This window comes from Oncorhynchus masou, chromosome 28 (genome assembly GCF_036934945.1).
Source record: "Oncorhynchus masou masou isolate Uvic2021 chromosome 28, UVic_Omas_1.1, whole genome shotgun sequence".
NCBI classification, from domain to species: Eukaryota; Metazoa; Chordata; class Actinopteri; order Salmoniformes; family Salmonidae; genus Oncorhynchus; species Oncorhynchus masou.
Window position 1 is genome coordinate 22,404,235 of NC_088239.1, and position 12,311 is coordinate 22,416,545.

General features: G+C 41.2%; 1 protein-coding gene across 3 annotated transcripts in view; it reads right to left on the bottom strand.

Moving 5' to 3' along the window:
• vopp1b (VOPP1 WW domain binding protein b) overlaps positions 1-12,311 on the bottom strand; it is a 95,919-nt gene that overhangs the window by 65,436 nt on the left and 18,172 nt on the right. The window lies entirely within an intron of this gene.

Here is a 12,311-nt window from a genome sequence, read left to right on the forward strand (position 1 = left end):
ATGGCAATTTTTATGCACAAAAATATCGTAACGAGAACCTGAGGCCAATTTAGGCCCAAGTCACTGTCTGTAGTTTTCTTCAACTTAGTATAAGTTTGTTTTAAAACTATGAAGGTGTGGCATTTCTAATGAATTATTTATTTTAAGGTATCTGTGACCAACAGATGCATATCTGTAATCCAAGTCACGTGAAATCCATTGAATTTATTTTAATTGACTGATTTCCTCATATGTAACTGTAAAATCAATGAAATTGTTGCATGTTGCATTTATATTTTGGTTCAGTATAGTATAGTTTAAATGAACTGTGTTTACTAGGGATGGGAAAAAAGTGTGACACGACTCTGGCCCCCGAAGACTGGAGCTTCCCTCCCTGGTATGAAGAGTCTCATATAGACGCTCCAGCAGACTCCTATTCTTAATAAACTAAGCTTCTACACTATTCTATCCTCGATTCCCCTCTGAGGTACACCTGCTGTGCAGACAGAAACAAAGTCAAATTTGATGCCTCCCGCGACAGCCTTCGGAAGATTTTCTTATGAAAATGGGCTCCTAGCTACAGTACATTGATAAGGTATACTATGAGTTATGTCAGGCAGGCCTACGTTATAAAGCCATTGTAATTGGAGGGCTGGTGTGTGTGTGTGTGTGTGACGAGACACTCCGAGCGGCAATTGATGGGGTTGGAAAGTGGCACCGTGACTGGCTCCAGACAGACATGTATGTACGGTCTCATTTGTAATCCGCTGGTTCCTGTCTCGTGTGGTGATGGTCGGATATGAATAAGGGAACAAGAGAAAAAATGAGAGAAACCCGAGAGGGAGATGAAGTAATTTATGAGCCAGCACAGTCAATCCAAGGTCCTCTCTAATCATTAAACCCAGGATTTTACCCCAATGCAAATGTTAAATCTGAAAGGGGGGGAGTAAAGGAGACAGAGACATGACAAAGAGAGGGAGAGAAGTAGACAGGCATGAGACTGGGAGAGAGAGAGGAGAGGGAGAGAGACTGGGGAGAGACAGACCGAGAGTCAGGAGAATGAGCGCAAAACTAGTCATCAGAAAACAGAAAAGAGTGGAAAAACCCCCAGGCTCATGAACCTGTAATAAGTCAATTTCACTTCCGCCTTTTCATTTCACTTCCGTCTCTTCGCAGCAATTCAGATTTCATTCTTCAAAAGGTTCCCTGAACATTTGATGAGGTTTTGTCACACCCTAACCATAGTTTGCTTTGTATGTTTCTATGTTTTGTTTGGTCAGGGTGTGATATGAGTGGGCATTCTATGTTGGATGTCTTGTTTGTCTATGTCTATGTCTGGCCTGATATGGTTCTCAATCAGAGGCAGGTGTTAGTCATTGTCTCTGATTGGGAACCATATTTAGGTAGCCTGTTTGGTGTTGGGTTTTATGGGTGATTGTTCCAGTGTTAGTTTGCACCAGTTACGGCTGTTTCGGTTTTCACGTTACGCTTATTGCTTTTGTATTGATTAGTGTTCCTTTCCTCATTAAACATTAATCTAAATAGCCACGCCGCATTTTGGTCCGACTCTCCTTCACATAAAGAAAACCGTGACAGGTTTCTGTGAATTAGGAATGTTGGAAACATTCTCCAGCTTCCTCCCTCTTTCCTTCCTGCCATTACTCTGATTTATTGGTCTTGTGAATAAAATCTAACACAGCAGAACCAGCCATAGAAGACAGTTTCTCACATTAAAAGTTGCATGTTAAAAACACTTGCTCCATGAGTACAGGATGGGTACATTACTTCCCTGGCTGTCACACTCAATTGGCAATGAACATTTTCCATAACAGCAGGAGAGAAATGTGGCAGTCATCATCAGGACATTAGGGTTGATATCAGGGACCAGCCGGGAGCCACACTTCACCCCATCATCCTCTGATTGTTCACAACAAAGTATTTTAGGTGGTGGGTCGAAGCCGGAAAACAAGAAGTTTATCGATCCCCGTTGGGGTCACCTTCAATTCTTGCACATTTTCTCATAAAAAATATATTTCAACAGTGTCTGCTCAGGTACATTTTCCAAACTTGGAACCTATCAGACCTCCCGTACATACTGCTCGTGACAAATATCGCCAATGGCCTACTTCCATCTATGACGTTAACAGTCTCGTGTGAAAACACAAGCTGCTGTCTGATGAAGGGGAGCAGATATAGTTCGCTACCAAAGACTGAAATCAGATACATATGTTTGAGTGCACTTGAAATATGCATAATGTAATACGAATAGTTTTGATCGCATAAAGAAGCAATTCCGTTGACCATTTTGCCAATTTATTGAAAGCTAGCCAATGTTAGACTAGCCTAGCAAGCTGCTATAAATGCTAATGTGTTTAATTAGCCATCTCAATGAATATAATATTTTTACCATGTTTTGGTATGATTATACAGTGGGGCAAAAAAGTATTTAGTCAGCCACCAATTGTGCATGTTCTCCCACTTAAAAAGATGAGAGGCCTGTAATTTTCATCATAGGTACACTTCAACTATGGCAGTCAAAATGAGAAAAAAAATCCAGAAAATCACATTGTAGGATTTTATTTAAATGAATTTATTTGCAAATTATGGTGGAAAATAAGTATTTGGTCACCTACAAACAAGCAAAACTTCTGGCTCTCACAGACCTGTAACAACTTCTTTAAGAGGCTCCTCTGTCCTCCACTCGTTACCTGTATTAAAGGCAGTTGGGAAATGAAATGTTTGATTTTCAAATATCCGTAATGTGAGTATATTTAGGTGACTTAAAATGTTTCCTACTAACTTCAAGGATGACGGTGCCAAAAACTTGCCAATCCATTCATTATTCTACTAACTAGGACAGAAGTGTCAGACATGTTTTCCATAATGTATGTTTCAGAAAGTATTCACACCCCTTTACTTTTTCCACATTTTGTTGAATTCAAAATGGATTAAATTGAGATTGTGTCACTGATCTACACCCCCCCCCCCATAATAAAATTAAGTGTAATTTTGTTTGCAGAATAAAAAAGATTGGTAGATATATATTTTTAAAAATCTGATGTTGAATATCCCTTTGAGCATGGTGAAGTTATTAATTACACTTTGGATGGTGTATCAATACACCCAGTCACTACAAAGATACAGGCGTCCTTTCTAACATAGTTGCCGGAGAGGAAGGAAACTGCTCAGGGATTTCACCATGACGCCAATGGTTATTTTAAAACAGTTAGAGATCATATTTCCAAGCATGGTAGTGGCTGCATCATGTTATGGGTATACTTGTCATAGGCAAGGGCTAGGGAGTTAAGAAAAAGAGACCAGTACGAAAAAAAGTATGGAAATGTATAAACTCATGACTAAGTCTAAATAAGATCGTCTGCTAAATGACTATAATGTAAATGTAAATAGAGCTAAAAACCTGGTTCAATCTGCTTTCCACCAGACACTGGGAGACAAATTCACCTTTCAGCAGGACAATAACCTAAAATACAAGGCCAAATATACACTGGAGTTGCTTTGAATGTTCCTGAATGGCCAAGTTACGGTTCACTTAAATCTTCATAAAAATCTATGGCAAGACTTGAAAATGGCTGTCTAGCGATGATCTACAACTAACTTGACAAAGCTTGAAGAATTAAAAATAATAATAAAATGGGCAAATATTGTATAATCTTAGAGACTTACTCCAAAACCAAGGTGTTTCTGACATGTATATTCTCAGGGGGTGAACACTTTTCTAATCAAGATATACAGTATATTAGTGTTGTATTTTTTATTTATTAATGTTTAATAAATGTTAGAATCATTCTTCCACTTTGACATTAGATTATCTTGTGTAGATCATGGATCGAAAATGACAATTAAATACATTTTAATTCTTTGTAGCACAACAAAATGTGGAGGGGAGTGAATACTTTAAGGCACTGTACATTCGAACAAAGAACACGATCGAACGGTGTTTCACCATTTATTGAGTACAGGGACAAATAGCAAAGTTGTCTCAGGCAGAATCTAAGTATAATGTAACCTACCAATCAATTATTGGAACAGTGACCCATTTTCTTGTTTTCGCTTTGTACTCCAACACTTTTGAAATTATACAATGACTAAGAGGTTAACGTGCAGACTGACAGCTTTAATGTGAGGGTATTTTCATTCATATCTGGTGAACCATTTCGAAATTACAGCACTTTTTGTACATAGTCCCTCCATTTTAGGGGAACAAAAGTATTGGGGAAAATTAACTTATACTGAACAAAAAAGTATGTAAAGTGTTGGAATAAAGAGCTGAAATAAAAGAGCCCAGAAATATTTCATACACTCAGAAATCGTATTTCTCTCAAGTCTTTTGTTTACATCCCTGTTAGTGAGCATTTCTCCTTTGCCAAGATAATCCATCCACCTGACAGGTGTGGCACATCAAGAAGCTGATTAAACAGCATCATTACACAGGTGATATGTGTAGTATTTGATCCCATATTCCTAGCACGCAATGATTACATCAAGCGTGTGACTACAAACCTTTGAATGCATTTACTGTTTGTTTTGGGTGTGTTTCAGACTATTTAGTGCCCAAAAAGTTAATGATAAATAATGTATTGTATCATTTTGGAGTCACTTTTATTGTAAATAAGAATATAATGTGTTTCTAAACATATCTATATTAATTTGGGTGCTACCATGATTATGGATAGTTCTCGATGAATAATGATGAGTGAGAAAGCACAAATATCATACCCAAGACATGCTAACCTCTCACGATTCCAATAACAGGGGTTAGCATTTGGTGGGGGGGTGGGGGGGTGGGGGGGGGAATTATAATATTTTTGCATCTAATGTTCTCACTCATCATTATTCAGGACTCATTCAGGACTATCTGTAATCATGGTAGCATCCACATTAATGTACTGTATCATTGTGTCATTACAAATCCTAAGTGCTGGAGTACAGAGCCAAAAGATGGAAAAAAATGCTTCACTGGCCCAATAAATAAGGAGGACACTGCATATCAAGTGCTGTGGAGGGCACAATATTACAATGTTGCAGTCCAGAAATGAGCTCTTACCATCTATGCCAAAAGCCTGGGCCTCTGATGGAGTCTGTAGATCTGTCATCAACACATGCTTCAGTATTTCTGCTTCTCTCTTGGAGCATTTGTGTGCCCAGGCCCCATAGGCATAATGAAAGGATTCCACCCTGGTCACCAATGAAGCTGACCAATATAGAGCGGCTTCTACAGAATGCAATCTAAAGCCAGTGTGGTCCAGACACGAAAACTACCATCTACAGCAAAAGCCTGGGCTCCTGACAGGGTCAATAGAATTCTCCCCACTGCATGTTTAAATAGTAAAATATTATGTTTGTCACCTGTTGAACTGATACTACATTGAATTTAGTCTTCGAGATGCTCAAACAAGCACTTGCATCTGTAGTTGGTGTTCTTCAACTCTAAAATGCACTAGACTGTAAGACAAAACCCACAAAGAAAAGACAACAGGCTGGGCTAGTTCAAACTGCAGGTCTTGGTGAATAGATCATTCGAGACAAAAGTGGGAGACAATGAATAAAGATGCTCAAACAAGCATCTGTAGTGGCTCTTCTTACATTCTAAAATGCACTAGATCAGGGGTATTCAACTCTTACCCTTCAAGGTACAAGGTCTGGAGCCTGCTCGTTCTGGTCTATCTGATCATCTATCTGAGAGGGGATCAATTAAAAAATGCAGTGGAATGGGCTTCAAGGTTCAGAGTTGAGTTTGAGGACATTAGACTGTGTAAGACAAAACCCACAAAGAAAAGACAACAGGCAAAAATGCATGTGGTCCCAATGTCTAAATAGTGATAGTTGAAACTGCAGTCGAATGGTTCTTCTCACAGGTGAGTAAATGACCCCATGCTTGGTGAATAGCACCTGGTTGATCTCTGGGAGCAGGACACAGGAGAGTTGGATAGATAATAATTAATCAAATAAATCGCAGCAAAAGGAATGTAGTGGTGATCTGCAAAAGGCAGGGTGATCTGCAATCATCCTATTTCACTTATTGACAGGGATAAACTGTGGCATTTCTTATTTGTTATGAATGAAATTGGTGGGTCCTGCTTTGATGACTGTATTAGATTTACACTACTTGTCCTATCGGTTTTTGTGGTATTACATTATTACTTGGATTAAACTAATAGCTAAAACACTCCTTGTCCCTGAATGACATGCTAGCGATACAGCCATCTTCGAGCTAGCTACCAACATATCTACTTGTAACTAGCAAGCTAGCTACATTACCAAGGTTGCTGTTTTCTAAGTTGGGAGTCATTTTACAGCATCACGTTTCTATAACTAAATATATAAACGTGAAATTAGATTACAAAAAATATATATATACACTTTACCTGATAGCAGTTTGTTGGACGGAGATCGAGATGTCACCAGCTGTCTACTACCTTAGATATGGATAAAGTGATTGGCAGACGTGATCAGCAGAGATAGTACACTAGACTAGATTTTTTTTTACAGTTTAGTACTACATGGCGTTTGCCTGTCCAGCTAGTGAACATAAAAATATTTGAAAAATTTGCAATCCAACAAACGGAAATGTGTTTAGAAGAAATAAATACACATGATGTAAAAACGAGTTCTTCCCTTTGACAGAGATCGATCATCTGGCGAACTAAAGCAGATAGCTTGCTACAGCTCACCACCTATTTGGGCTGGGGTGGGAATGAGCAGGCACGTGTGTGTGTGTGTGTGTGTGTGTGTGTGTGTGTCAAGTTAACTTTAATTAGCCCTACGTCCAGGATAGATATGCTTACTTGCAGGTTCCTGCAACAATGAAACAACAATTTGAAACAAAAGATAAGAATACAAACAATGTAAATGGCTCAGTAGAATAGAATTCCATTTTTAGCATAAGTATAATTATGGAAGGTACAAATTATATGATTTACATGTGTTTTGGGGAAAGGGGGGATTGGGGGGCCAGTGTTTAAGTTGTGTAGTATTTAGCAATAATAAATAAGAGTCCAGCAGCAGCAGTTGTGATGTGTGTGTGTGTGTAGCATGAATGTACAGTGCCTTGCGAAAGTATTTGGCCCCCTTGAACTTTGCGACCTTTTGCCACATTTCAGGCTTCAAACAAAGATAAAACTGTATTTTTTTTGTGAAGAATCAACAACAAGTGGGACACAATCATGAAGTGGAACGACATTTATTGGATATTTCAAACTTTTTTAACAAATCAAAAACTGAAAAACTGGGCGTGCAAAATTATTCAGCCCCCTTAAGTTAATACTTTGTAGCGCCACCTTTTGCTGCGATTACAGCTGTAAGTCGCAAGGCACTGTACATTGCAAGGCACTGTACATTGCGAATACTTTCGCAAGGCACTGTATATGCCCACGTGTGGGTGAGTGTATGTCTGTGTGGGTGTGTGCTAAGGTACAGAGAGTCAGTGCAGGCAGTCAAGTCCAGTTAAACTGTTCTGATGGCTTGTAGATAGAAACTGTCTTTAAGCCTGTTGGTAACAGACCTCATGCTCCGATACCGTCTGCCCGATAGTAAGGGATTGAACAGCTCGTAGCTGGGGTGTGTATGGTCCTTGATGATGCTGCGAGACTTCCTCAGGCACTATTTCAAGTAGATGTTCGGGATGGGTGTGCACACGGACCTGTGATGTACTGGGCCGTCTTCACCACCCGCTGGAGGGCCTTGCGGTCGTGGATGGAGCATTTCCTGTACCAGGCTGTGATGCAACCGGTCAGGCTGCTTTTGATGGTGCAGAGGTAGTATTTGGAGAGGACCCAGGGTGGCATGCAACATTTCTTCAGCCGCCTTAGGAATTATAGATGCTGTTGCGCCATCTCGACAAGAGTGGCGGTGTTGTTGGTCCATGTCAAGTCGTTGTTGATGTGGACGCCAAGTAACATAAAACAGCTGACTTCACCGCAGCCCCGTTGATGTAGATTGGGGCATGTTCCCTCCTCTGCTTCCTGAAGTCAACAATCAAACTCATTTGTTTTACTGACATTGAGGGAGAGGTTGTTGTCCTGGCACCACAATGCCAGTTCACTTACTTCCTCCTTATAGGCCGACTTGTCGTTGTTGGTTATCAGGCCTACAACGTGGTGTTGTTAGCAAACTTCGAGTTGGTGTCATGCAAAGCCACGCAGTCGTGGGCGAATAGGGAGTACTGCAGTGTGCTGAGGACACGCCCTGTGTAAAGAGTCAGTGTGGAGGAGGTGGTGTTCCCCATCCTCACAGCCTGAGGTCTGCCCATCAGGAATGTGTGTGTGTGCTCGTGTGATAGTGATTATAAAAGAGATAAGCGTCCGACACCTCTCCCAGTCTCACATATACTTCCTTTGCGTCACTCAAACGGATGGGCACGTTTTCCCAATACCGCAACAGCCCCTCACTTCATTACTGCCGAACAAAACTCAGCCACATTATCATTCCGTGCCAGGGTTACGGCTTGCCACAACCCCGGAACATCACGCTCTACGCGATCGGTAGCATTACATCCAGATGAGTCGGATTATTAGCACCACGTTGGGGTGAAATGCAAATCCAATGTCTATTCCAGGTCCTGGAAAAACACGCCTATCTATAATCTATAATTGGTTCTTGCCCAGTGAACTTCTGCCTGGCCACCTGGAGGGGGGACGACGACGACTTGCATCTTGAATCCCTTCCAGAGCCTGCAGTCAGCAGTCAGAGGCCTGTACATTAATCAGGAGCTCTGGGGCCCCTGATGAGCTGCTCTCTAACCAGGGCTGGGACTTTAAGACTAGCCCTTTTCACCCAGACACCAATGGACAGAAAACAGCTTGGAGGCATGATGTGATTCACCCATTCCTCTTCTTTACTCCACTGTTTCTTCATGTAAATAATCTGGACGATAACCACTAGCAGGTAGCCTAGTGGTTAGAGCGTTGGGACTGAATCCCTGAGCTGACAAGGTAAAAATATGTTGTTCTGCCCCTGAGCAAGGCAGTTAACCCGCTATTCCCCAGACGCCACAGCCATGGATGTCGATTAAGGCAGCCACCTGCACCTCTGATTCAGGGTTAAATGCAGAAAACACATTTCAGGTATAGGCATTCCGTTGTACAACTGACTAGGTATCCTCTTTCCCCAGTAGATATACAGTAAACTGCCAAAATAAAGGAAACACCAATATTAAGTGTCTTAGATTCTCCAAATGTTGGGAATTCCACTGGAGGGATGCGACACCATTCTTCCACAAGAAATTCCATAATTTGGCGTTTTGTTGATGGTGGAAAATGCAGTGTCAAGGGCTGCTCCAGAATGTTCCATAAGTGCTCAATTGGGTTGAGATCTGGTCACACACACACACACACACACACACCAGGTATCCTAGCGATTTTATTATTTTTTTTTTTTTACCTTTATTTAACTAGGCAAGTCAGTTAACCTCTTACATCTATGGGGGCGCTATTTCATTTTTGGATGAAAAACGTTCCCGTTTTAAACAAGATATTTTGTCACAAAAAGATGCTCGACTATGCATATAATTGATAGCTTTCGAAAGAAAACACTCTGACGTGTCCAAAACTACCAAGATATTCTCTGTGCGTGCCCTAGAACGTGAGCTTCAGGCAAAACCAAGATGAGATGGCATCCAGGAAATGAGCAGGATTTTTGAGGCTCTGTTTTCCATTGTCTCCTTATATGGCTGTGAATGCGAGAGGAATGAGCCAGCCCTTTCTGTCGTTTCCCCAAGGTGTCTGCAGCATTGTGACGTATTTGTAGGCAGATCATTGGAAGATTGACCATAAGAGACCACATTTACCAGGTGTCCGCCCGGTGTCCTGCGCCGAAATTGGTGCGCAAAAGTCACCTGCCAGTATTTTTCCATGGGATACAGAGAGGAAAGCAAGCTTCCACGAACTGCATATCAATGAAGAGATATGTGAAAAAACACCTTGAGGATTGATTCCAAACAACGTTTGCCATGTTTCGGTCGATATTATGTAGTTAATCCGGAAAAAGTTTTACGTTGTAGGTGACTGAATTTTCGGTTCGTTTCGGTAGCCAGACGCAATGTAGAAAACGGAACGATTTCTCCTACACACAGACGCTTTCAGGAAAAACTGCGCATTTGGTATGTAACTGAGAGTCTCCTCATTGAAAACATCAGAAGCTCATCAAAGGTAAATGATTTTATTTATTTGGTTATCTGGTTTTTGTGAAAACGTTGCGTGCTAAATGCTACTCAAAATGCTATGCTAGCTTTGCATACTCTTACACAAATTAGTCAATTTCTATGGTTCAAAAGCATATTTTGAAAATCTGAGATGACAGTGTTGTTAAGAAAAGGCTAAGCTTGAGAGCAGACGCATTATTTTCATTTTATTTGCGATTTTCAGAAATCGTTAACGTTGCGTTATGCTAATGAGCCTGAGGCTTTAGTCACAAACCCGGATCCGGGGTGGGGAGTTTCAAGAAGTTAAGAACAAATTCTTATTTTAAATGACGGCCTAGGAACAGTGGGTTAACTGCCTGTTCAGGGGCAGAACGACAGATTTGTACCTTGTCAGCTCGGGATTAGAACCTTTCGGTTACTAGTCCAACACTCTATCCACTAGGCTTGACACTTGACACATGATTCCAAGCACGCTGAGATGTTAATTGCTTAATTAACTCAAGAACCACACCTGTGTGGAAGCACATGCTTTCAATATACTTTGTATCCCTCCTTTACTCAAGTGTTTCCTGTATTTTGGCAGTTCCTTAGTTTGCCCTGTATATGATGATGGTAGTGGAGTTTCACTGATCGCACAGCAAAGGACTCTTCTCTTCCTGTGCCCTATCATGGATAACTGCTGGAAATCAGGGATAACTCCTGTGCCCTGACTGCTGGAAATAGTTTGGTTCCTGCCAATGCCACAGTATGCAGGGAGAAGGAGGATGTCAAACGCTGGTTCTCTTCCATTACCTAGGTGATCTCTTCATCGAGACGCACGCTCTCATTTGAATGAACAACGGCCGACACTGGTAGTTACCAGCAAGGGAGAATGGATTGGCAGCTTAAGCCGGGGAGAAGTGCTCTGGGTCTGAATTAAGGCCCTGGTCAGAGGGAATACAAGATGTCTTAGCTCACTGGAGTGTGACATTAAGCTGCAAAAGCAGGATGACCCATTGTGAAAAGGCCAGTCTGCCACAAACAGTATGTACGGTAAGCCTTGACAAAGACACTTGTGTACACTCGTGGATGAGACGATTGCCTCAGACACTGTGCTTCTTCTGAAAAGTGTTATCAATAAAAATCTATTTTTCGTATTAAAACGCTATCATTTGACTGTACACAACGTTCAAAAGTTTGGGGTCACTTTGAAATGTCCTTGTTTTTGAAAGAAAACACATTTATTGTCCATTAAAATAACATCAAATTGATCAGAAATACAGTGTAGACATTGTTAATGTTGTAAATGACTATTATAGTTGGAAATGGCAGATTTTTTAGGGAATATCTACATAGGCATACAGAGGCCCATTATGAGCAACAGTCACTCCTGTGTTCCAATGGCACGTTGTGTTAGCTAATCCAAGTTAATAATTTTAAAAGGCTGATTGATCATTAGAAAACCCTTATGCAATTATGTTCGCACAGCTGAAAACTGTTGTGCTGATTTAAGAAGCAATAAAACTGTCCTTAAGACAAGCTGAGTATCTGGAGCATCAGCATTTGTGGGTTCGATTACAGGATCAAAATGGCCAGATACAAAGACCTTTCTTCTGAAACTTGTCAGTCAATACTTGTTCTGAGAATTGAAGGCTATTCCATGTGAGAAATTGCCAAGAAATTTAAGATCTCGTACAACGCTGTGTACACTCCCTTCACAGAGCAGCGTAAACTGGCTCTAACCAGAATAGGAAGAGGAGTGGGAGGCCCCGGTGTACAACTTAGCAAGAGGACAAGTACATTCGAGTGTCTAGTTTGAGAAACAGATGCCTCAAGTTCTCAAAAGCAGCTTCATTAAATAGTACCCGCAAAACACCAGTCTCAACATCAACAGTGAAGAGGCGACTCCGGGATGCTGGCCTTCTAGGCAGTTGCAAAGACAAAGCCATATCTCAGACTGGCCAATAAAAATAAAAGATTAAGATGGGCAAAAGAACAGACACTGGACAGAACTCTGCCTAGAAGGCCAGCATCCCAGAGTCGCCTCTTCACTGTTGACGTTGAGACTGGTGCAATGCCAAGATAATCCATCTACCTGACAGGTGTGGCATATCAAGAAGCTGATTAAATAGCTTGATCATTACACAGGTGCACCTTGTGCTGGGTACAATAAAAGGCCACCCTGAAATGTGCA